Below are 23901 nucleotides of genomic sequence, written 5' to 3'. Positions count from 1 at the left end.
TCTGATCACCTGATTTCATTGGACGGACTGGATAAGAACCAGTTTTTTCATCCATACAATGTGAGTCATAAAACTTCTTGGTACTATAAATTGTTTATCCTCCAAATCCAGAGGGTAAAGTACATTGCGTATTTTGTTCCTCATCAGACAACCACATGAAGTCTTGTGTTTTTCTTTCACTTTCTTTTGCCTGTTATTGAAAGTCTTACTGTTACAGAAGCGTCAGCCTCCACTTCATATGTTCTGGAGAACGTAGCAAGGGTGAAAAGGACACTTAGGCCCTAATTCTGAGTCTGACGGGCGGCGGAGGCCGCCCGCCAGACTTCCCCCCTCCGAAATACCGCTCCGCGGTCGAAAGACCGCGGAGGGTATTCCGAGTTTTCCCCTGGGCTGGCGGGCGGTCTTCGCAAGACCGCCCGCCAGCCCAGGGGAAAACTCCCTTCCCACGATGACGCCGGCTCGTAATAGAGCCGGCGGAGTGGGAAGGTGCGACGGGTGCATTTGCACCCGTCGCGTATTTCAGTGTCTGCTTTGCAGACACTGAAATACTTTTAGGGGCCCTCTTACGGGGGCCCCTGCCGTGCCCATGCCATAGGCATGGGCACGGCAGGGGCCCCCAGGGGCCCCGTGACTCCCCCTCCCGCCATCCGGTTCCCAGCGGGAGAACCGCCAGGAACTGGATGGCGGGAGGGGGAGTCGGAATCCTCCATGGCTGCGGAGCGCGCTCCGCAGCCATGGAGGATTCCTACGAGCGGCGGAAAGTCAGCGGGAGACCGCTGGCTTTCCGCGTCTGACCGCGGCTAAACCGCCGCGGTCAGAATGCTCGTAGGAGCACCGCCAGCCTGTTGGCGGTGCTCCCGTGGTCGGTGGCCCTGGCGGCCACCGACCGCCAGGGTCGGAATGACCCACTTAGTGATTTCATACCTGAAACGCCCAAAAAAGGCTCAACCATGTTGTCCTTCTAAAGTCTGACCTAAGCAGGGGAAAAGGCTGTAGAGTGTTGTTTGCTGCCCCCAGTTCCCATCTCAACCAGACCTGTATTTTCCTACTTGTATCTTGTTGTATCATACAAAAGTTAAGTACTTCGAAATTGACTGAAGTTTACCTTCCATTAGAGAAACCTTTCAAAAGTCTGTGTATGGATACCTACCTTCCATAAGCCACTACTTTGCCATGCAATCATCCACAACATTTTAGTTCCACTACTTGAGGAAATCAGCGTAGTGACGTCTGTTCTTTTCTGTGCCACACGCTGATGTGGAGAAGAGATACCCTGTTAATTTTTTAAGTGTATTGGACCCTTTTGTGTGGTTTTTGTGTTGACCCTTGGCGCCTCATGATGTCCCCGAAGAACGGGTTCAAGCCTTGCGAGGCCTGTCACCATATGATGTCTGGGACAGATCGGCATCCGGTCCGTTTGTGTTTGTAGTGCAACCCGAAGTTGTGCTTTGAGTGCCAGGCCATGCACCCGAAGGCTTTGAGGGAGCGGTCCCTAAAGCTCATGAAGGCCCGACGCTCGACACTGCATCGTTCATGGTGTCACTCATGAGGAGTGTCTTGAGACTGTTCGCGGAGTCACCACCACTCATCATCATAATATTCGTGTCATTCAGGTCAGAGAAAGAAGTCGTCAAAGAAGGCCAGGCGTTTTCCAACTTCACCGCATCGCTTAGCCGATGCGACGTGGGAGGAGTGTCCTTGCTGTGCTCCGCACCTCCCCAGTTTTCCGTGAGCCAGGGCGACCCTTGCCAAACTCAATGTGATTTGAGGCCATGCGCCTCATATTTGGTCATTCTGACCCTTCTGTGGCACCTTCGAGGCCTAGGGGTTCATATGAGGGCCCTTTTGGTTCCACGCCAGCGTCTTTGGCCTCTGCCCCCAGTGGTCCCTCCGGATCCTTGCTGACCCTGGTCGTGCCATCGCGACCTTCCCCGACACCAGCTAGGTCATCAGTGCTTCTGACATTGGTGGTGCACACGATCAAGGTTGACCCAATTCTTACCCACGATGACCCGGAGAAAGAACGGCGCCTGCCGATGCTGCTTCTGACTTCGCTGTGGTTCTCACCCCAGATTGGGTTTGGACCCTTATTACTATGGGTACAAATACAAGGAAGGATAGGAGGGGACGCTGGACCCTTTAGAATACCAGCTAGATAACCCTGATTTGGACTGGGCACAGAAATAGGGTGAAGCTAATGGTCTGGATACTTCTCCAGATGCTGGCATGCATTCTCCTCCTACCGTGGCTACGATGGAGGGAACCTCTTATTCTGTTGTGGTCAGTAGGGTGGCTGAGGTCATTGACATGGAGCTGTCCACTGTAGCGGTCAGGACGAATCTCCTGACGGAGGTGCTTCAAGCTGGGGCTTCTACCGCCGAGCCTCCCCTTCAATGAAGCCCTTATTGATGTCCTTCCGGGTACTTGGTCCAGACCCAGAACATGGGCTCCTGTAAACAGTAGAATTGCTCGCCCCCATCAGCCTGCTCCAAACGACCCTAAATTCCTGGCCCAACACCCCTCACCTGAGAGCCTTTTCATCCAGGCATCATTGTCATCTGGTGCATTACTTTCCACTCCCCCGGATAGAGAATCAAAGACGAACTTGGTAAGAAGATGAGGTTTTCTTCCTCCAGTCTGGCGTTGCGGTCGGTGAGCACTGCATGCCTTTTGTGCTGCTTTAACCACTGCTTGTGGGATACGGTCGTGTAAGTTCTGCCGCAGATCCTGGAGAAGACCCGGGCTAACATCTCCCAAGCCTTTGCTGATGGGAGAGATTCAGCTAAGTTCACCATTCCCTGTGAAATGGACACAACCAATTCTACAGGTAAATGAGATGCGTTGACGGTGGCCTTGAGGAGCCATGCCTGGTTGAGGGCATCTGTTTTTCCAGGAAATGTCCAACAGACCCTCATGGACATGCCCTTTGATGGCACCTGTCTCTTTGGGGACAAGGCGGACTCAGCGCATGAGAGGTTTGAGTGCCGGGCTATGGCTCGATCCCTTGGCCTCTCTGTTTCACCTCACCACCAACAGTCCATATTTTGCCCCTTTCGTGGCAACGGAACGTGCTTCCTGTTGGGTCCCTTTTACAGCCACCGGGGATGCAGAATCCTGCAGGCACATGGGACAGGAAAACACAGGTTTGCCCACTCCACCCTGGTGCAGCCTCCAAACCTTCCTAGTCAGTACCCACCCTCATATACCAGTTGGTGGCAGGATTTGCATTCACCTGCCCCACTAGGAGACCATCACGACAGACAGGTGGGTTTTGCATATCATACAAAGGGGGTAATCCCCACCGGCCATGCCTCCATCTTACGGCCCCTTACCAGATGATCATCTGGCAATTCTCTGCTAGAAAGTCACGGCTCTCTTCGCCAAAGGTGCCTTAGAGAGTGTCCCTGTGCCAGAAGTAGGTTGTAGTTGTTATTCCTACTAATTTCTGGTACCCAAAAAAGGCAAAGACTTATGTCCTATCCTAGACCTTCGGGCCCTCATTCTGTTCTGCAAGAAGAAGTTCAAAATGATCACTCTGGCTCAAGTCTTGTCTGCCTTAGACCCAGGAGACTGGATGGTAGCGTTATACTTGCAGGGTGCTTGTTTCCATATTCCCATCCTGCCTGCCCACGGGTACTGTCTACGATTCCTAGTAGATCACGAGCACTTTCAATTTACTGTGATCCCTTTGGGCCTTACCAGCACCCCTCGGGTGTTCACGAAAGTGATGGCGGTGGTTGCAGCTCATCTGTGCAGGTTAGGGGTTTCGGTCTTCCCCTATCTCGATGACTGGCTGTTGAAGGCAGACACGCCCCAGAAAGTTGTCTCCCACCTTCAGACTAAGGCGAACCTCCTGCATACAATGAGGTTCACTATAAACATGCCAAAGTCTCACTTGACTTCCTATCAGATGCTCCGTTTAATCGGGGCTGTTCTGGACACAGTGCAGTTTCGGACCTATCCTCCCAAAAAGCGAATCAAGAATATTCATGCTATGATTCTGATGTTTCAGCCTCTATCCTGGCTTTCGGTGAAAACAACTCAGAGGCTGCAGGGCCTCATGGCGTCCTGCATCCTGCTAGTGACACATGCCAGATGGCATAGGCGGGCTCTTCAATGGGACTTAAGTTCCAGTGGGCACAGCATCAGTGTAATCTCTCCGACATGGTCAAGATCTCGGAGGGGACTGTGAAAGATCTGCTGTGGTGGCTTTGGAATCTGGATCTCTTGCTTCCCCAACCAGATATCTCAGTAGTGACAGATGCCTCACTACTGGGATTGGGCGGCCACATAGGAGAGGCGTAGATCATAGGCCTCTGGTCTCATGCGGATTCTGGGCCCAACATCAACCTTCTGGAGCTCCAGGGAATCACGCTTGCATTGAAATCCTTCCGTCTCTCAAAGGGAAAGTAGTGCAAGTGTTCACAGACAGCACTACTGGCATGTGGTACTGCAACAAACAGGGTGGAGTAGGGTCCTGGACACTTTATAAAGAGGCTCTGTGATTCTGGACATGGCTGGCACATCAGGGCATATCACTGGTGGTTCAACATCTGGTGTGATCCCCAAGCGTCAGAGCAGACAAATGCAGTCATTGAGTCAGTCGATCTAGAATGGCGTCTACATCTAGAAAGGGTGCAAGGTCTCTTTCACAAATGGGGAGAGCTTTGGTTATCTGTTCGGCTCTGTAGAGAGCACTCAATGTCAGCTGTTTTGCATGTTGAAGTTTTCATGACTGCACTCGCTCTGCAACGCTTTTAGTCTTGAGTGGATCTCGGGCTTCCTTTACGCCTTCCTGCCAATACCACTTCTGGCCCAAGTAATCTTTGTGGCTCCAGACTGGGCACGGAGAGTACGGTATCCAGAGCTATTGAGCATGGCCACCGATCTTCCAGTCAGACTGCAAATTAGGGAGGCACTTCTGGTGCAGCAGCAGGGGATGGTTCTCCATCTGAAGCTGTCCAATCTTCGCTTTTCATGTGGCGATAGAGCGGCGGTAGTTGACGGCTTTTGACCTTCCACACGAAGTCTGTGAGTTTATCTTGGCAACCAGGAGTCCCTCCACCAAAATGGTATACGCTTGTCGGCATCAATTTGTGTCATGGTGTAGAAACAAGTCTCTTGATTTCCTCCACCGACCCTTTTCTGTTACCTGTATCATTAGCTCTTCGGAAGGTATGTATTTCCAGGATGTCGGCTCCGAAAAAGTCGGGGTTGAAGCCTTGCAGGGGATGTGGAGGTTGCATGTCTGTGACTGATCCGCACAACGATTGTCTTTGGTGCCTCAGTTCCGATCACGACTTCCAAGAAGGCGGATCCTGCCAAAAGATGAATACGAAGGCATTGAAGGAACGCGAGGCAAAGCTTTTCTTGGCAAGGTCCAAGAAGGAGAGGAAGCAGCACCATTGGTCCTCTTCTGGAAAGTCATCCCATAAGAAGTGACGTCATCGTGACTCCCGACGTCAGTCCAGAAGTCGGTCGAGGTCTCCATCGTCCCGGCACCAAAGGTCTTGGGAAGTGAGTCCGACTGTGTCCCCCTCAACCTGCGACGCCGCAAACGTCCCCGGCCCCGTCAGTCTTTGAAGTTGTGGATCCTCAGTCATCTGGCTTCGCCGGTGCATCCTGAACCTGAAGAGTCCAGCCCGGCACCGGCTCCACAGGCTTATCCTTCGTTCCCGGCTCCGGGTACGGATCCTGCGGCATTCCTTAATGCCATGTTCCAGATTTTTCAAAATATGGCTCCGGGAGGTGGTGCGCCGGCTGGCCCCACTGGTCCCCTGGCTTTCAATCTCGTTCCAGCTCCATATAAACCGATGCCGTTTATACCATTTTGTTTGGCTGGAGATTCAAGTCAGGCCCCTCTGGCGACAGTGCAGCCCTCGACGTCGAGGGAGAGACCTTTGATGCTGGTGTTGGAGGTGATGGGGTCGGATGTCGGCATCGGATGCGGGTGCCTTCTCCATGGCGCTTATGGATCCATCTGCGGCGTCGGTGGATCCGGAGAACCTGTCATGACGCCTTCCCGGCGCCATTCACCGACGTTGCTCTGCTCCATGACTTAGACTTTTAGAGGGGAATATCAGCAGCAATTCCTCGAAGAAGGGGAGATCACTGACCCCCAGGGTGATTTCCCTGGGTTGGACACAGCAAGTGGTCTTGAAACCTCTCAAATATGATCTGCCATCCCCTGATGAATATACAGAGGAGGCAGCCTCTTACCAATCTTATTAGGAAGGCCGCAGCATTTCTGGATCTTCCTTTACCGACGGCACAGGTGAAGACCAACCTTTCGACTGAGGATTTGCATTCTGCTACAGCCGTGGTGGATCCCCTTTTACCATTTAATGAAGCCCTGATGGATCCGATCGAAGAGGTTTGGAAGAAGCCTGTTTTTTTCTTTGGCTGATAGTAGGTCGGTGGCCAGGCATTATAGATCTGCGCCTGGAGACCCGGAGTTTTTATCCAAACACCCTTCACCAGAGAGCTTGGTGGTGCAAGCATCCTGCTCTTTGAGGTCGGCCCCTGGTTCGTTTCCGGGAGTACCCTCGGACCGGGAATCCAAATGGATGGACCAATCGGCCAGGAAGGTGTGTTCTTTTTGCAGCATGGCTCTAAAATTGCCAATGCAACATGTATTCTGGGCAGGTATATCCATGCCATAATGGATGCGACGAAGACTGTACTTCCGGACATGTGCCAGGATTTGTGTAGTCTTCTTTCGGACGCTCGGGTGGCGGCTACACAGGTTATTCAGACAGGGCTGGATACCACGGACTCTATTGCAAGAGCCATGGGGACTTCCGTTGCCTCCAGACGGCATGCGTGGTTACGCACTTCCGGATTTTCGACAGACGTCCAGTCTAAGTTGCTGGATCTGCCCTTTGATGGGGCAAAACTGTTTGGTTCAAAAGCGGACTCTTCGCTAGAGCGCTTTAAAGAATGTAGGGCCACAGCTAGATCTTTGGGTCTGCAGGCTGCTGCTACCCCATTTCGATCTCTTAGACGGCTGCATGTTTTTGGAAGAGGTTCTTCCTTTCGTGGGAGATCGCAGCTGTCCTCCAGCCTCCCTTATCGCTCATACAGGGGGCGGGGTAGAGTCGGCACAAGAGGTGCCACCCAGCAGCAGCACCCTTCCTCTTCCGCTGGAGGGTTACCTCAAGGAAAGAAGCCCTAGTTCTCTCACCATTGTTTCTTATACCTCTCCGGTAGGGGGAGGCTTTCACTCTTTCTTCCCATATGGGAGTCTATAACAACAGACTTCATCAGTTTGGTGAGAAGAGGTTACGCCCTTCCCTTTTGGGAGATCCCGCCTCACTTCCCTCCCCGTCTTTCCTTTTTGTTCAGAAGATCATCTCTTGCTGTTACAACAGGAGGTTCTCTCCCTATTATTGAAAGGTGCAGTGGGGTTGGTTCCAGAGTAAGAAAGGGGTCAGGGGTGTTATTCCAGGTACTTCCTGATCCCCAAGAAGGATGGTCATCTGAGGCCTATTTTGGACCTGAGGATTTTGAATTGGTTCCTCAAACAGGAGAAATTAAAAATGCTGACTCTATCACAGGTGCTTTTGGTGTTGGACAAGGAGGATTGGATGGTGTCGGTCGGCTTGCAGGATGCTTATTTTCACATTCTCAAGTCGCACAGGAAGTATCTCCGGTTTGTGGTAGGGTCACAGCACTACCAGTTTGCGGTCCTTCCTTTTGGTCTTACTTCCGCACCACGGGTCTTCACGAAGGTGATTGCAGTTGTTGCAGCACACCTCAGGAGGAAGGGAGTAGCAGTATTCCCTTACCTGGACGATTGGTTTATCAAAGCTGAGTCTCCGGGGCTTGTGCTGCGTCATCTGCAGCTGACAACCCAGTTGTTGTTCAGTCTGTGTTTTTCAATAAATGTGCCCAAGTCTCACCTAGAGCCCTCTCAACGTCTCCTGTTCATAGGGGCAGTACTGGACACAACATTGAATCGAGCCTTTCCTCCGCCACAGCGGATACGGGACATTCAGGCGCTGGTTCCAATGTTTCAAGAAGGAGCAGTAGTTCCGGTCCTCAAGGTCCTTTGTTTGCTCGGTCTGTTCGCTTCTTGCATTCTGTTGGTCACGCATGCACACTGGCATATGAGGGCTCTTCAGTGGTGCTTCCGCAAGCAGTGGCTTCAGCACAGAGGAGATCTCGGGGAATCGATGAGGGTCTCCAGAGACACTGCAGCGGATCTCCGATGGTGGGCTGTGGAAGGCAACCTTTCTCAAGAGAAGCCGTTCTCGCAGCCAACTCTGGTGGCCACAGTGATAACGGATGCCTCCACCGTAGGGTGGGGAGCTCATCTGGAGGATCTGGAGATCAAGGATCGTTGGTCTCCAGTAGAGCAGAGGTTTCATATTAATCTGCTGGAACTACGGGCGATTCGTTTGGCCCTCAAGACCTTCCTCCCTTCCCTTTGCGGTCAGTCAGTTCAGATTCTGATGGACAACACAACTGCGATTTGGTATATCAACAAACAGGGGGGTGTAGGGTCGTACCTTCTTTGCAGAGAGGCTCTGCGACTCTGGTCCCGGGTGCGGGACCATCGGCTTTGTGAAGTGGCAAACCATTTGGCCGGGGTCCTAAACGTACATGCGGACAAGCTCAGTCGCTTCTTCTCGGACAACCACGAGTGGTGTCTGCATCCGGATCTAGTTCTTTACATCTTTCGGATGTTTTTTTTCCCCTTAATAGACCTCTTTGCCACTCGAGAATGCGCATTGTCAGTCGTTATGCAGCCTCCAGTATCCGATGCAAGGAGCGTTGGGGGGCGCGTTTCAGATGTCCTGGTGCGACCAGTTGCTTTACGCTTTCCTCCCATACCCTTGATTCCTCGGGTTTTGAGGAAGATTCGGCAAGACCGGGCCCAAGTCATTCTGAAAGCTCTGGATTGGCCATGAAGGGTGTGGTATGCAGACCTTCTCCGACTCACTGTACCCTCCGCTCCGTCTCCCTCTCAGGGCAGACCTCCTTTCGCAGGGGCAGGTTCGACACACCACCTCCAAAGCCTGCAGCTTCATGCCTGGCGATCGAACGGGGCAACCGGAGTTCCTTTTCTCTCCCACCGAAGGTGGTGGACGTTCTTTTATCAGCCAGACGACACTCCACCAAGTTGGTCTATGCAAGTAGGTGGGCTAATTTTGTTCGTTGGTGTGGGGAGAAGAAAATGTATCCCTTAAGTGCCCATCTTTCTGATGTTTTGTTGTTCGCGTTGTCATTGGCTCAGCGTGGTTGTGCTTTGCCCACGGTTAAGGGCTATCTTTCGGCCCTTTCGACTTTTTTTATATCTTCCAGATCAGCCCTCCCTATTCAGATCTCCTTTGGTTGTTCGATTTTTGAGGGGGCTTACTAATAAATTTCCTCCCAGGCCTTTTATTATGCCGCAGTGGGACTTGAATTTGGTGTTGACTTCCTAGCTGCCCATTAGGATATTTGTTTTTCAAAACGGTGGCCATCACTTCGGCTAGACGTGTTAGCAAACTGCAGGCTCTTTCTGCTCACCCGCCTTTCACCACTTTTTATAAGGATTAGGTGGTTTTGAGGACCAGGGTGGCTTTCCTCTCCAAGGTGGTGTCTCCATTTCACTTGGGACAATCAATAACTCTCTTGACGTTCTACCCTCCTCCTCATCCATCTAAGGAGGAGGAAAGACTCCATCGTCTGGACCCTAAGAGGGCTCTCAGTTTTTATGTCGACAGGACGAGAGAGTTCCGGTTGGATGAACAACTCTTTATTGGATACGTGAGGAAGGGGAAGGCCGTCCACAAGAGAGCGATCTCCAGGTGGGCCGTTCTTTGTATTAAAATATGTTACTCATTGGCAAAGAAGGATCCTCCTGAGGGGATCAGGGCTCATTCCACCAGGGCCAAGTCAACCTCATCGGCTTTGGCCAGAGGTGTTCTGATGGTGGACATCTGCAAGGCTGTGACTTGGTCTTCCCTCTACACCTTTGTGAAGCATTATTGTTTGGATGCAGAGGTGCGAATGGATGGCAATTTTGCGCGGTCGGTGCTGCAGGATTTCCTGGTTTGACCAGACAGACACCCTCCGAGGTGGTACTGCTTTGGGACTCTATTCATTAGGTGAGGAATCCACAGGTAGTTGTATCCATCAGAAGAGCAAGTTACTTACCTTCAGTAACGCTTTTTCTGGTGGATATATTAGCTACCTGTGGATTGCTCACGGTCCCTCCCGCCTCCCAGTTGTCTGTCTGGTCATACCAGGATCGGCATGGGTGTGAAGAGACGAAGAAAGAGAAGGCGGTGCAGAAGTGTAACATCTCACGATGGGTGCTTCTTTGCATCAAAAAGTGCTACGCTTTGGCTAAGAAGTTTTTTTTAAAAAAAATATGTATTTTTATTTATATTTTTGCCAACTTCATAGGGATTCGAGAGGTACCCATAGTTTGTGGGTTCCCCTGGAGGAGAACAAGAATTTATCCCAGACGACTCGGAGAGGCATCGGTCGACTGCACCATCGGCTTCAGTGGGGCCTATTCACCCAAGGTCTGATTCGGACCCTTTTTCCTATGGGGAGGAATTGGATGGATCCCTGGACCATTATGAATACCAGGATGACCATGCTGTGGACTGGGAACAGGATTTGGGTGAAGCCAGTGGTCTGGATACTTCTCCTGACGCTGGCATGCTGTCTCCTCCTAGTGTGGCTACGGCGGAGGAAGCAACTTACAGTATGGTGTCAGTAGGGCAGCTGAGGTCCTCAGCCTTGAGCTACCTACTGTGGAAGTCAGGTCTAATCTCCTGACTGAGGTGCTTCAGCCTGGGGCTTCTACTTCAGAACCCCTTCTCTCATTCAATGAGGCCCTCACCGATGTCCTTTTGGGTACATGGTCCAAACCCAACACAGGGGCTCCTGTGAACAGGACTATTGCTAGCCGCCATTGGCCTGCACCGACTGACCCAAAATTCCTGTCCCAACACCCCACTCCTGAGAGTCGTGTTATCCAGGCTTCCACTTCTTCAGGCGCATTCCCTTCCGTACCCCAGGATAGTGAATCCAAAAGGCTGCAACAATTTGCCAAGAAGTTGTTTTCTTCCTGCAGCCTCGCACTGCGGTCTGTGAACACTGCATGTTTTTTGTGACGTTATACCCACTCCCTGTGGGTTACAGTTGCGCAAGTCCTGCAGCAAGATACCGGAGGAGGCCCGTGCTATCGTCTCCCAAGCAGTGAAAGATGGGAGAGATGCAGCAAAGTTCACTATCCGTTGTGGGCGGGATACGAGAGACTTTCTGGGCAGATCGGTTGCAACAACAGTGGTCTTACGGCGCCATGCCTGGTTACGCACTTGTGGCTTCTCGGGGGATGTCAAACAGTCACTCATGGACATGCCCTTTGATGGCACCCGTCTCTTTGGAGACAAAGCGGACTCTGCCTTGGAGAGATTCAATGATTCCCAGTCTACGGCTCGGACCCTTGGTCTTTCCTCCGCCACTCGCCCACCGCATTCAGCTTTTCATCCATTTCGTGGAACACGGAAGGGGCACCCTGTCATGTCCTCAACCCAGCCATCGTGGCACGCACGCTGGGCAGCCTATGCATGGCCGAGGTCGCGGAATTCCACGTGGCTGTGAGACAGGGAACCATAGGTCTGTCCATTCCACCTCTGCCCCCCCCCCCTCTCCGCTGCAGTCTCCAAACCCTCCTAGTCCCGGCACTCCTACCCAGTTAGGGGCAGGATCCGCCATCACCTGCCCCTCTGGGAACTTATCACCACTGATGGGTGGGTTTTGCAGATCATTCGGAAGGGCTACTCCTCCCCACCCTCCTTTGGAATCTGCAGCACCACACATGCCACCATCCTCCCATCATCTTCCGGAGGATCATTTTGTGCTTCTCCACCAGGAAGTCATGGCTGAGTCCCTGTGCCAGAAGTGGGTCGTGGTTGTTATTCCTGCTACTTTCTTATACCAACGAAGGACAAGGGCTTACATCCAATCCTAGACTTTAGGGTCCTGAACTACTTCCTCAAGAAGGAGAAATTAAAAATGGTCACCCTGGCTCAGGTTCTTTCTGCCTTAGACCCATGAGACTGGATGGTAGCGTTGGACTTGCAGGACGCTTATTTTCACATCCCCATCCTGCCTGCCCACAGACGTTAACTACGATTCATGGTAGGTCACGAGCACTTTCAGTTTACCATGCTCCTTTTCGGCCTTACCACCGCCCCTCTGGTGTTCACAAAAATGATGGCGGTGGTTGCAGCTCATCTGTGCAGGTTAGGGGTCTCAGTTTTCCTCTACCTCAATGACTGGCTGTTGAAGGCACCTTCTCCCCAGACAGTCGTCTCTCACCTTCAGACTATGGCGAACCTCCTGCACAAGCTGGGGTTCACTATAAACGTGCCGAAGTCACACCTGACTCCCTCTCAGACGCTCACTTTCATTGGAGCTGTTCTGGATACAGTGCGATTTCTCGCTTATTCTCCAGACAAGCGAGTCCAAGACCTTCAGGCTATGATTCAGATCTTTCTTTCAGCCTCGGTCTTGGGTTTCGGTGAGTGTGAGCCTGCTGGGCCTCATGGCCTCCTGTCTCCTGCTAGTACACATGCCAGATGGCATATGCGCACTCTGCAGTGGGACCTAAAGTTCCAGTGGGCGCAGCATCAGGGAAATCGCTCAGACATGGTCCATATCTTGGAGGGGACTGCGAAAGACCTGCAGTGGTGGCTTTAGAATCCAAATTGTGTCAACAGCAGATCCCTCTCCCTTCCCCAACCAGATCTCTCTATAGTGACAGATGCGTCACTTGTGGGTTGGTGTGGCCACATGGGAGAAGCAGAGATCAGAGGCCTCTGGTTTCCGGCGGAGTCGGGCTCCACATAAAAATGCTGGAGCTCCGGGCAATCAGGCTTAGGTCAAAAACATTCCTTCCCTCTCTAAGGGAAAGTGGTGCAGGTGTTCACAGACAACACTACCGCCATGTGGTACTCCAACAGACAACTCGGGGTAGGGTCCTGGACCCTTTGTCAGGAAGCACTACACCTCTGGACATGGCTGGAATATCAGGGCATTACGCTGATGGTTGAACATCTGGCAGGCTCTCAACGCCAGAGCAGACAAACTCAGCCGCCGACACACAGTCGATCACGAATGGCGTCTCTAGCTGGAGGTGACGCAAGGTCTCAAGTGGGGAGAGCCTTGGTTAGATCTGTTTGCCTCCGCAGAGAACACGCAATGTCAGCTGTTTTGCACGTTGGAATTTTTGAAGACGGCACTCGCTCGGAGACGCTTTTCATCTCGAGTGGAGCTCCAGCCTCCTGTACACCTTCCCGTCTAGCCCTCTTCTACCCAGAGTTCTCAAGAAAATCAAGTACGACCGGGCCCAAGTTATCTTGGTGGCTCCGGACTGGGCTTGAAGAGTGTGGTATCCAGAGCTATTGAGCATGTCCATCCATCCTCCACTCAGACTGCCTCTTTGGGCGGATCTTCTGTCACAGCAGCAGGAGACGGTTCTCCACCGGCACCTGTCCAACCTCCACCTTCATGCGTGGAGATTGAGCTGCAACAGTTGAATGCATTTGCCCTTCCACCCAAAGTCTGCAATGTTTCTTGGCAGCCAGGCATCCATCGACTAAAACTGTATATGCCTGTCGTTGGAATAAATCTTGTGGCATGGTGTACCAACAAATCTGTTGATCACATTTGTGCCCCTCTGTCAGAGGTTCTTCTGTTCATTATTTAGCCCAGCAGGGCTCTGCTTTGGGCACCCTTAAAGGTTACCTGATCAGCCCTCACTCTTTAAATCTCCTATTGTCAGTAGGTTCTTAAAAGGGCTCACCCACTTAATTATCTCCCACTCCATTTATTATGCCTCAGTGGGATCTTAATCTTGTACTTACTTATTTAATGTGTACCCCATTTGAGCCAATGCATAATTGTCCCTTGCGGATCCTCACATTCAAACTGTCTTTCTTTGTCGCTATCACCTCTGCTTGCAGGGTGAGTGAGCTCCAGGTGCTTTCTTCAATGCCTCCAAACTTGTCTGTACACCCTGACAAAGTGGTGTTACGCATTAGAGCTTCATTCCTTCCTAAGGTATTTACACCATTTTATGTAGGCCAGTCCATCACTTTGCCTACCTTCTACACACTCCCACACCCTTCCCATGAGAAGGGGAGAGACTCCACTGTCTGGACCCAAAAAGAGTGTTGGTGTTCTACCTCCATTGTACTAAAGATTTCCAGGTGGACAATCAACTCTTTGGCTATGTGGGTGCTAAGAAAGGGAAGGCGGTGCAAAAGCATATCATCTCTCGATGGGTGCTTCTTTGCATCAAAATGTGCTACACTTTGGCTAAAAAGCAACCTCCTGAAGGCTTGCGTTCTCATTCCAACAGAGAAATTGTGGTTTCCAATGCGTTAGCACGCGGAGTTCCTGTCCTGGATATCTGTCGGGCAGCTACATGGGCATCCCTGCACACGTTTGATAAGCATTACTGCCTGGATAGTCAGGTCCGTCGAGGCGGCTACTTTGGTTGTTCAGTCCTGCAAGACTTTCTAGTATGATCTTTGTTCGCAGCCCACCACATAGGATGGCATTGCTTGGGTATCAATTCTAAGGTAAGGAATCTGCAACTAGAAGTCTCTATCAGATGTACAGGTTAGTTGCCTTCGGTATTCGAAATATCTGGTGGGTGACACATTCTAGTTGCAGCTTCCTTACCGCCCGCCCATCCTCCCCGCTTTGCGAAATTATTTCTGGGGACAGGTGTTCCACCCTTTCAGGTCCTTAGCTCTGTCACACCAATCTCAGTGTTCTTAGCGGCTCTGCGCTCTGGCGTGGAAAGTCGTTAAAAGAAACTGACATCACTGCGGGAGGGCGGCGTCAGTGTACTACTCCAGACGTCATCAAGGCATCAGTCGATGCCTGCGGAGTCGAACAACGCCACCTACAGACGCCCAAGGGTATTGCTCGCAGCAAAATCACCAGATACAGTCTAACGCCTGGGGGGAAATTCTAAGGTAAGGAATCTGCAACTAGAATATGTCTCTACCAGATATTTCATTACCGAAGGTAAGTAATTTGTACTTTAGGCCATTTGTGAGCTTGCATAAGGGGTCGCACCCCTTATCAGTATAAAAGTTTAATTTTTTTTTTTTTTAAACCCTGGTTTCTAGTGGCTTCTGCACCCCACCCCCTGCCAAAAGGGGCAGATCGGCCTAATTAATAAAGGCCAATCTGCCCCCTGGGGGGAGGGGGGGGGGGCAGAAATGATCTTTTAAAAAAATTGCTTGAGGGGGGAACAACCCTTGCCTAAGGGGTCACTCCTGTTCTCAATATAAATAAAAGCATCCCTGGTGCCTAATGGCTTCTGCCCTCCCTGGGGGCAGATCAGCCTATTTCTGATGGATACAACTACCTGTGGATTCCTCACCTAATGAATACTCCCATTGCGCCAGCGTTCGACGGAAATCTTCTTCCTAGCTTCTGCACGTCGACGAGGACGTCACAGTTGCCCACGCGACGCTGTCTGACGTCATACAGGCAATAAGAGGTCCTCGCCGACGTCAGTTCACTTTTTTCCGTGCCATTCGAAACGGTTATCTTAGAGGGAGCTACTGTTGCTGTTCGACAGTGAGTGTGTTTTTTGGATCTATTTTTTTCTTTGAGATTACAGTGTTTCAAAGAAAGTCAGGATTCAAGCCCTGCCGTGAGTGTGGGGGCAAAATGTCGGTAACTAACTAAGACTGTTTGTGGTGTCTTAGTTCCGATCATGATGTTGACAAGTGCGATTCGTGTCAACATATGAATCCTAAGGCCCTGAAAGAGCGCGAGGCTAAGCTTTTTCTGGCGAAGTCGAAAAGGAAGGAAAAGAGATGTCATCGAAAATCCTCGTCACCAAAGTCTCATCGGCGTCATCGGGACTCCCGGCGTCATCGAGAATCACGGCGCCGGTCGAGTAAAGAGAGGTCGAGGTCACTATCAACTCGACGTCTGAAGACTTGGGAGGTCAGTCCCACTGTCACTCCCCATCCGTCGACGCCGTTGCCTTCTCCAGCCTCACCGACTTCGCCCGGGTCATCGGGCCAACCACCTTCAGTGTTTGAGGTTCCACAGCCTCAAATATTTTCTCCGTCGTTGCAGACGTCGAGGTCGGTGTCGCCTTCGAACCAGGCACCCCAGTACCCGGCTTTCCCGGCCCCTGGAGCTGATAGTACCGCATTTTTAAATGCGATGTTTTCCATCTTCCAGCAGATGGCTCCAGGTGGAGGACCGGCTGGTCCTTCGGGCCCTTTGGCCTTCAACATGGGTGCTCCGGCTCCGCTTCGACCGGCACCCTTTATGCCCTTTCTCCCCCTGGGGAACGTGGGCTCGGCGCCGGTATCGGCTCCGGTGGCTCCTGAGACTTTGGCTCCGGTGGCTTCGATGTTTCAACCAGTGGCGCCGTCTAGACCTCCTGCAACTCCGAAGCAGTCTTCTCTCCATGCGACTCCTCGATCGGCGTCGTTCTTCAACATCAGCTGACGCCATGTCGACGCCGAGGATAGAGGAGAGGCTGCACTCGAGGAGGCTTGCTCTCCACCTCCTTGAAGAGCAGGAGTACCAGAGACAAAACATGGAGGAAGGAGAGATTGAGGACTCTCGTGAGGGTCTCCATGGGCTGGACACTGCTAGTGGCCTAGATACTTCCCCCGAGTGGGACTTGTCATCTCCTGGGGAGTATACAGAAGAGGTGGCCACTTTTTATTCTGTTATCAGGAAGGCAGCTAGCTTCTTGGATCTTCCTTTGCCGGTAACTGAAGCCAAGCAGAATTTGTTGACAGAGGTGTTGCACCCGGCCTCTACATCGGCAGAACCACTTTTGCCGTTCAATGAGGCTTTGCTGGACCCTGTTTTGGAAGTCTGGAAGAAGCCGGGGTCTTCTTCAGCTGTCAATAGATCTGTGGCTAGGAGGTATCGGGCTGCACCGGCTGACCCTGGTTTTCTTACCAGACATCCAACACCTGAAAACTTGGTGGTCCAGGCTTCCTGCTCGGCAAGGTCTGCTCCTGGCTCTTTTCCATCTGTGCCCTCGGATAGAGACTCCAAGAAGATGGACATGGCACCCAAAAAGGTGTTCTCTTCATGTAGCACGGCATTGAAGTCCACCAATGCTACATGTATTTTAGGAAGATACATTTATGCCCTGATGGACGAGATTGCATCAACGCATACGGAGGTCCCTCAGGGGCTGTTAAATCTAGTATTGGACGCTCAGGCAGCTGCAACTCTGGTTATCCAATCTGGGTTGGATACAACTGACTCCATTGCTAGGGCAATGGGCACTGCTGTAGTTACTAGGAGGCAGGCTTGGCTTCGTAACTCATGATTTTCCTCTGATCTGATGTGATTTTCCTCTGATGTGCAGTCGACCCTACTAGACCTTCCTTTTGTTGGGAACAAGCTCTTTGGTGCCAAGGCGGATTCAGCCTTAGAGAGGTTCAAGGAGAGCAGGGCCACGGCCAAGTCGCTGGGCTTGCAAGCCACTTCTTCTGCCTCCTCCAGATTTTTTAGGAGGATTTGATTGTGGCTCCTCCTCCTCCTCCTCCTTTCGAGGGAAATTCCAGAAGCCTACCTCTGCTCTCTCCTATAGATCTTTTAGAGGGAGGGGTAGGGTCCGTACCAGGGGAGCCTCTCAGCAGCACTCTGCCTTTTCCTCTTCCTCTGGAGGGGTGCAGCAGGGGAAGCAGCCTTAGGCTTCCACCAATTCCCACTCACTCCACTCCTGTAGGGGGGAGGTTACTGAATTTTCTCCACAAGTGGGAGGTCATAACTTCAGACTCCTGGGTTACCAGCATTGTGAGAAAAGGTACACCCTTCCCTTTTGGGACTTTCCGCCCCCCATCCCGCCCGCCCATCTTCTTGTTCAGAAGAACACCTCCTGTTGTTGGAACAGGAGGTTCAAGTCCTCCTTTCAAAGGGCTCGGTGGAGTTGGTTCCAGAGCAATAAAGGGGTCAAGGTTGTTATTCAAGATACTTCCTGATTCCCAAGAAGGATGGTCGTTTGAGACCAATCCTGGACCTAAGGATCTTGAATTGGTTCCTCAAACAGGAAAAGTTCAAGATGCTGACCCTAGCTCAGGTGCTTTTGGCACTGAACAATGGAGATTGGATGGTGTCTGTCGACTTGCAGGATGCTTACTTTCATATCCTGATACTCAGGTCGCACAGGAAGTATCTCCGTTTTGTGGTGGGGTCGCAGCACTATCAGTTTGCGGTCCTCCCGTTTGGTCTTACTTCAGCACCTCGAGTCTTCACGAAGGTGATGTCGGTGGTTGCGGCAGAGCTCAGAAGGAATGGGATAGCAGTATTTCCTTATCTAGACGACTGGTTGATCAAAGCCAGGTCTCCGGAGCTCGTGTTGCATCACCTGCAGTCGACAACCCAGTTGTTGTTCGACCTGGGCTTTTGGGTGAACATGCCCAAATCTCACCTAGAGCCCTCTCAGCGCCTCCTGTTCATAGGGGCAGTACTGGATACAACATTGAACCGAGCCTTTCCTCCGCCTCAGCGGATTCAGGACATTCAGGCGTTGGTTCCAATGTTTCAAAGTGGAGCAGTCATTCCAGTCCTCAAGGTCCTACGTCTGCTCGGTCTGTTTGCTTCTTGCATACTGTTGGTCATGCATGCTCGCTGGCACATGAGGGCTCTTCAGTGGTGCCTCCGAAGGCAGTGATCTCAACACAAAGGGGATCTCGAAGGCTCGGTGAGAATCTCCAGAGATGCTGCCATGGATTTGAAATGGTGGATTGCGGACGGCAATCTTTCCAGAGGAAGGCCATTCTCGCAAGCTACGCCTGTGGCCACAGTAATAACGGATGCTTCCACTCTAGGGTGGGGAGCTCATCTGTGGGACCTGGAGATCAAGGGACTTTGGTCTCCAGTAGAACAGGTGTTTCATATCAATCTGTTGGAGTTACGGGCTGTACGTCTGGCTCTCAAGGCCTTCCTCCCGTCCCTTCTTGGTCAGTCGGTTCAGGTCCTGACGGACAACACTACTGCGATGTGGTATATAAACAAACAGGGAGGGGTAGGGTCGTACCTTCTCTGCAGCGAAGCTCTATGGCTATGGTCCTGGGCAAAGGACCATCAGATTTGCTTGGTAGCAAATCATCTGGCCGGAGTCTTGAACGTACGTGCGGACAATCTGTCGCCATTTCTCGGCCGATCACGAGTGGCGTCTCCATCCAGATCAAGTTCGGTTAATCTTCCAGATGTGGGGGTTTCCTCGGATAGATCTGTTTGCCATCCGGGAGAACTCGCACTGCCCGTTATTCTGCAGCCTCCAGTATCCGGTACAAGGAGCTTTGGGGGATGCGTTTCAGATGACCTGGTGCGACCAGTTGCTTTACGCGTTTCCCCCCATACCCTTGATTCCTTGTGTGTTGAGTAAAATTCGCCAAGACCGGGCTCAAGTCATCTTAATTGCTCCGGATTGGCCAAGGAGGGTGTGGTACTCGGACCTTCTCCAACTCTCACTGTGCCCTCCGCTCCGTCTCCCTCTCAGGGCAGACCTCCTCTCGCAGTCGCATGGGCAGGTTTTACACCCCCACCTCCAGAGCCTGCACCTTTATGCCTGGAGATTGAACAGGGCAACCTGAGTTCTTTCTCTCTCCTGCCTGATGTAGTGGATGTTATCTTATCGGCCAGGCGACACTCCACTAAATCTATCTACGCTAATAGGTGGTCTAAATTTGTGGTTTGGTGTGGAGAGAGGCAGATTGATCCCTTACGTGCTCATTTGTCAGATGTTTTATCTTTTGCTTTGTCTTTAGCACAGAGGGGTTGTGCAGTGGCTACTGTTAAGGGTTACTTGTCTGCCTTGTCAGCCTTTCTCTGTCTTCCAGACCAGCCTTCTTTATTTAAATCACCAATAGTACTTAGATTCTTGAAGGGCCTTATGAATAAAATCCCTCCAACTCCTTTCGTTATGGCTCAATGGGATTTGACTGTGGTTCTAACTTTCCTTATGGGGGTCCCCTTTTGAGCCTATGCATTCTTGCCCCATAAGATTATTGGTTCTTAAAACGGTTTTCCTGGTTGCAATTACCTCTGCAAGGAGAGTGACTGAGTTGCAGGCTCTATCGGTAAAACCCCCTTATACATCTTTTTATGGGGATAAGGTGGTGTTGAGGACGAAGGCTGCTTTCCTTCCGAAGGTTGTTTCACCCTTTCATTTGGCCCAGACAATTACTCTATCCACGTTTTATCCTCCGCCTCATCCGTCAAAGGAAGAAGAGAGACTACACCGCTTGGACCCAAAGAGGGCGCTAAGCTTTTATATAGACAGGACAAAGGATTTCAGGCTGGAGGATCAGCTTTTCATCGGATACGTGGGAAAGAGGAGAGGAAAGGCAGTCCACAAGAGAACACTCTCCAGGTGGGTTGCTCTTTGCATTAAAATGTGTTGCTCTTTAGCAAAGAAGGATCCTCCTGATGGTATAAGAGCTCATTCCACCAGAGCTAAGTCGGCCTCTTCGACCTTGGCTAGGGGTGTTCCTGTGGTCGACATCTGCAAGGCCGCAACTTGGTCATCCCTTCATACTTTTGCGAAGCATTACTGCTTGGACTCTGAGGTCAGAAGGGATGGCCATTTTGCACGGTCAGTGCTGCAGGATTTCTTGGTTTGACCATTCAGGCACCCACCACCGAGTGCGGTACTGCTTTGGGACTCTATTCATTAGTTGAGGAATCCACAGGTAGTTGTATCCATAAGAAGAATGAGTTACTTACCTTCGGTAGTGACTTTTCTGGTGGATACATTAGCTACCTGTGGATTCCTCACGGTCCCACCCGCCTCCCCGTTGCCTGTTTGGTCTAACCAAGTAATTCTTGAGTGTGCTCCTCTTGGTTTTGAGGATTTGTATATATTATGTATATATGTTTATATCTATATATATAGTTAATATATTTATTTACTTGTTTAAAAAAAATAAATGGTAGGTTGAATTCTCAGAATGATGTGTTTGTTTGGAATATCATTAAATATTACTATTGTTCTTTCATCTCAATGGGCTATTATTCTCAGGCACGTAAAAAATGTTGGTACTGACGTCGGCACGTCGGCGAGGACCTCTTATTGCCTGTATGACATCAGACGGCATCGTGTGGGCAACTGCTCGTCGACGTGCAGAAGCTAGGAAGAAGATTTCCGTTGAATGCTGGCGCAATGGGAGTATTCATTAGGTGAGGAATCCACAGGAAGCTAATGTATCCACCAGAAAAGTCGCTACCGAAGGTAAGTAATTCGTTCTTTAATAGCATTATGTCCATGGCAGTGAAGGGCTTAAGGACATGAAGACAACACCCGCTTTAGCAAGAGGTTTCTGTTGACCCGGTGACAAAGTTGATGCAGGATACATTTGGGACTTTCCTATGGTAGTAGTATGACTGTTTTGCCATTATCATGCTTTTGAATACTGTATTTGAGATTTAAGGTGACATTGCTATTTGCGTGCCCTCCACTTGAACGTCATATTGGTTCTGCATGGAATAGTTACAAGGTGTATTTTCTCTTCTAGGGAATGACGGCTCCAAACGGGAATGAACAAGAAGGAACTGACCATTTTTATCTCACGAAGAAAGAGGGGACATAAACATGGACTATGTTATGAATTTAGAGTTTGATAGGTTATGTGGAATACCCCTTCCCTAAGATTTCTGTGTAATAAAGGTTTTTTTTTCTAATTGTAAAGGCTGCTGATTAATAAAATGGACAAAGGAAATGCATAATCCATGGCTCCGGTTTTGAGATTGAATCATAGTTCATAATTTCAATAATTATCAAAAGTAAATGTGCTTTGCTAATGTGTCCCTCATTAGTGCTGACCTACCATTAGTATTTTTTAGTGAAAGCTAACTACCCAACTGCATCTCCAATAACTTTTTTTTTAACCAGTTTTAAATTGCATTTTCAATATCACAATCTTGAATAAATTACATCTATGAAAGTTACATTATCATTAGTAAAATCCGCAATCCAGCTACATCGTCATTAATAAAATAGTTTCACATCAGTATCAGCAGGAGTCCTTGGTTCAGTCCTTAAACAGCAACATTGGAAAAAACAAGTCATGTGTTGATGTTAACTCACATTCTGCCATTACCATAAGTGCTGTTCAATCTTCCTATCTCAAGCAGGTACTGCAAACATTGAAAATCAACAGTGACATCCATGAAGCTATAATGGCCACTAGGAAGCTATTCGGGGACATCAAAGGGTGTAACAGAAGGGTGTTGTCACTGTGAGAAGGTAGCCTCTTTCTAGCCTTGTTACCCCCACTTTTGGCCTGTTTGTGAGTGTATGTCAGGGTGTTTGTCACTGTTTTCACTGTCTCACTGGGATCCTGATAGCCAGGCCTCAGTGCTCATAGTGAAAACACTATGTTTTCAGTATGTTTGGTATGTGTCACTGGGATCCTGCTGGTCAGGACCCCAGTGCTCATAAGTTTGTGGCCTATATGTATGTGTCACTGGGACCCTGTCACACAGGGCCCCAGTGCTCATAGGTGTGCATGTATATGTTCCCTGTGTGGTGCCTAACTGTCTCACTGAGGCTCTGCTAACCAGAACCTCAGTGGTTATGCTCTCTCATTACTTCCAAATTGTCACTGACAGGCTAGTGACCATTTTTACCAATTTACATTGGCTTACTGGAACACCTTTATAATTCCCAAGTATATGGTACTGAGGTACCCAGGGTATTGGGGTTCCAGGAGATCCCTATGGGCTGCAGCATTTCTTTTGCCACCCATAGGGAGCTCTGACAATTCTTACACAGGCCTGCCACTGCAGCCTGAGTGAAATAACGTCCACGTTATTTCACAGCCATTTTACACTGCACTTAAGTAACTTATAAGTCACCTATATGTCTAACCTTTACCTGGTAAAGGTTAGGTGCAAAGTTACTTAGTGTGAGGGCACCCTGGCACTAGCCAAGGTGCCCCCACATTGTTCAGAGCCAATTCCCTGAACTTTGTGAGTGCGGGGACACCATTACACGCGTGCACTACATATAGGTCACTACCTATATGTAGCTTCACAATGGTAACTCCGAATATGGCCATGTAACATGTCTATGATCATGGAATTGCCCCCTCTATACCATCCTGGCATAGTTGGCACAATCCCATGATCCCAGTGGTCTGTAGCACAGACCCTGGTACTGCCAAACTGCCCTTCCTGGGGTTTCACTGCAGCTGCTGCTGCTGCCAACCCCTCAGACAGGCAGCTGCCCTCCTGGGGTCCAGCCAGGCCTGGCCCAGGATGGCAGAACAAAGAACTTCCTCTGAGAGAGGGTGTGACACCCTCTCCCTTTGGAAAATGGTGTGAAGGCAGGGGAGGAGTAGCCTCCCCCAGCCTCTGGAAATGCTTTGTTGGGCACAGATGTGCCCAATTCTGCATAAGCCAGTCTACACCGGTTCAGGGACCCCTTAGCCCCTGCTCTGGCGCGAAACTGGACAAAGGAAAGGGGAGTGACCACTCCCCTGACCTGCACCTCCCCTGGGAGGTGTCCAGAGCTCCTCCAGTGTGCTCCAGACCTCTGCCATCTTGGAAACAGAGGTGCTGCTGGCACACTGGACTGCTCTGAGTGGCCAGTGCCACCAGGTGACGTCAGAGACTCCTGCTGATAGGCTCCTTCAGGTGTTAGTAGCCTTTCCTCTCTCCTAGGTAGCCAAACCCTCTTTTCTGGCTATTTAGGGTCTCTGTCTCTGGGGAAACTTTAGATAACGAATGCATGAGCTCAGCCGAGTTCCTCTGCATCTCCCTCTTCACCTTCTGATAAGGAATCGACCGCTGACCGCGCTGGAAGCCTGCAAACCTGCAACATAGTAGCAAAGACGACTACTGCAACTCTGTAACGCTGATCCTGCCGCCTTCTCGACTGTT

The 23901-nt window shown here is 50.7% G+C and overlaps 1 long non-coding RNA gene across 3 annotated transcripts in view; it reads left to right on the top strand.

Moving 5' to 3' along the window:
• The window catches only part of LOC138301437 (uncharacterized), a 75346-nt gene extending 53719 nt beyond the window's left edge, over positions 1–21627 (top strand). For all 3 annotated transcript variants that reach the window (XR_011205108.1, XR_011205107.1, XR_011205106.1), the window contains one exon: positions 21534–21627. This is a non-coding gene — a long non-coding RNA (uncharacterized lncRNA). The remainder of the gene's footprint in view (positions 1–21533) is intronic.
• The last annotated feature ends 2274 nt before the right edge of the window (positions 21628–23901 follow it).

Source organism: Pleurodeles waltl, chromosome 6, assembly GCF_031143425.1.
Source record: "Pleurodeles waltl isolate 20211129_DDA chromosome 6, aPleWal1.hap1.20221129, whole genome shotgun sequence".
Classification (NCBI taxonomy): Eukaryota; Metazoa; Chordata; class Amphibia; order Caudata; family Salamandridae; genus Pleurodeles; species Pleurodeles waltl.
This window is presented reverse-complemented; position numbering and strand designations above follow the sequence as displayed.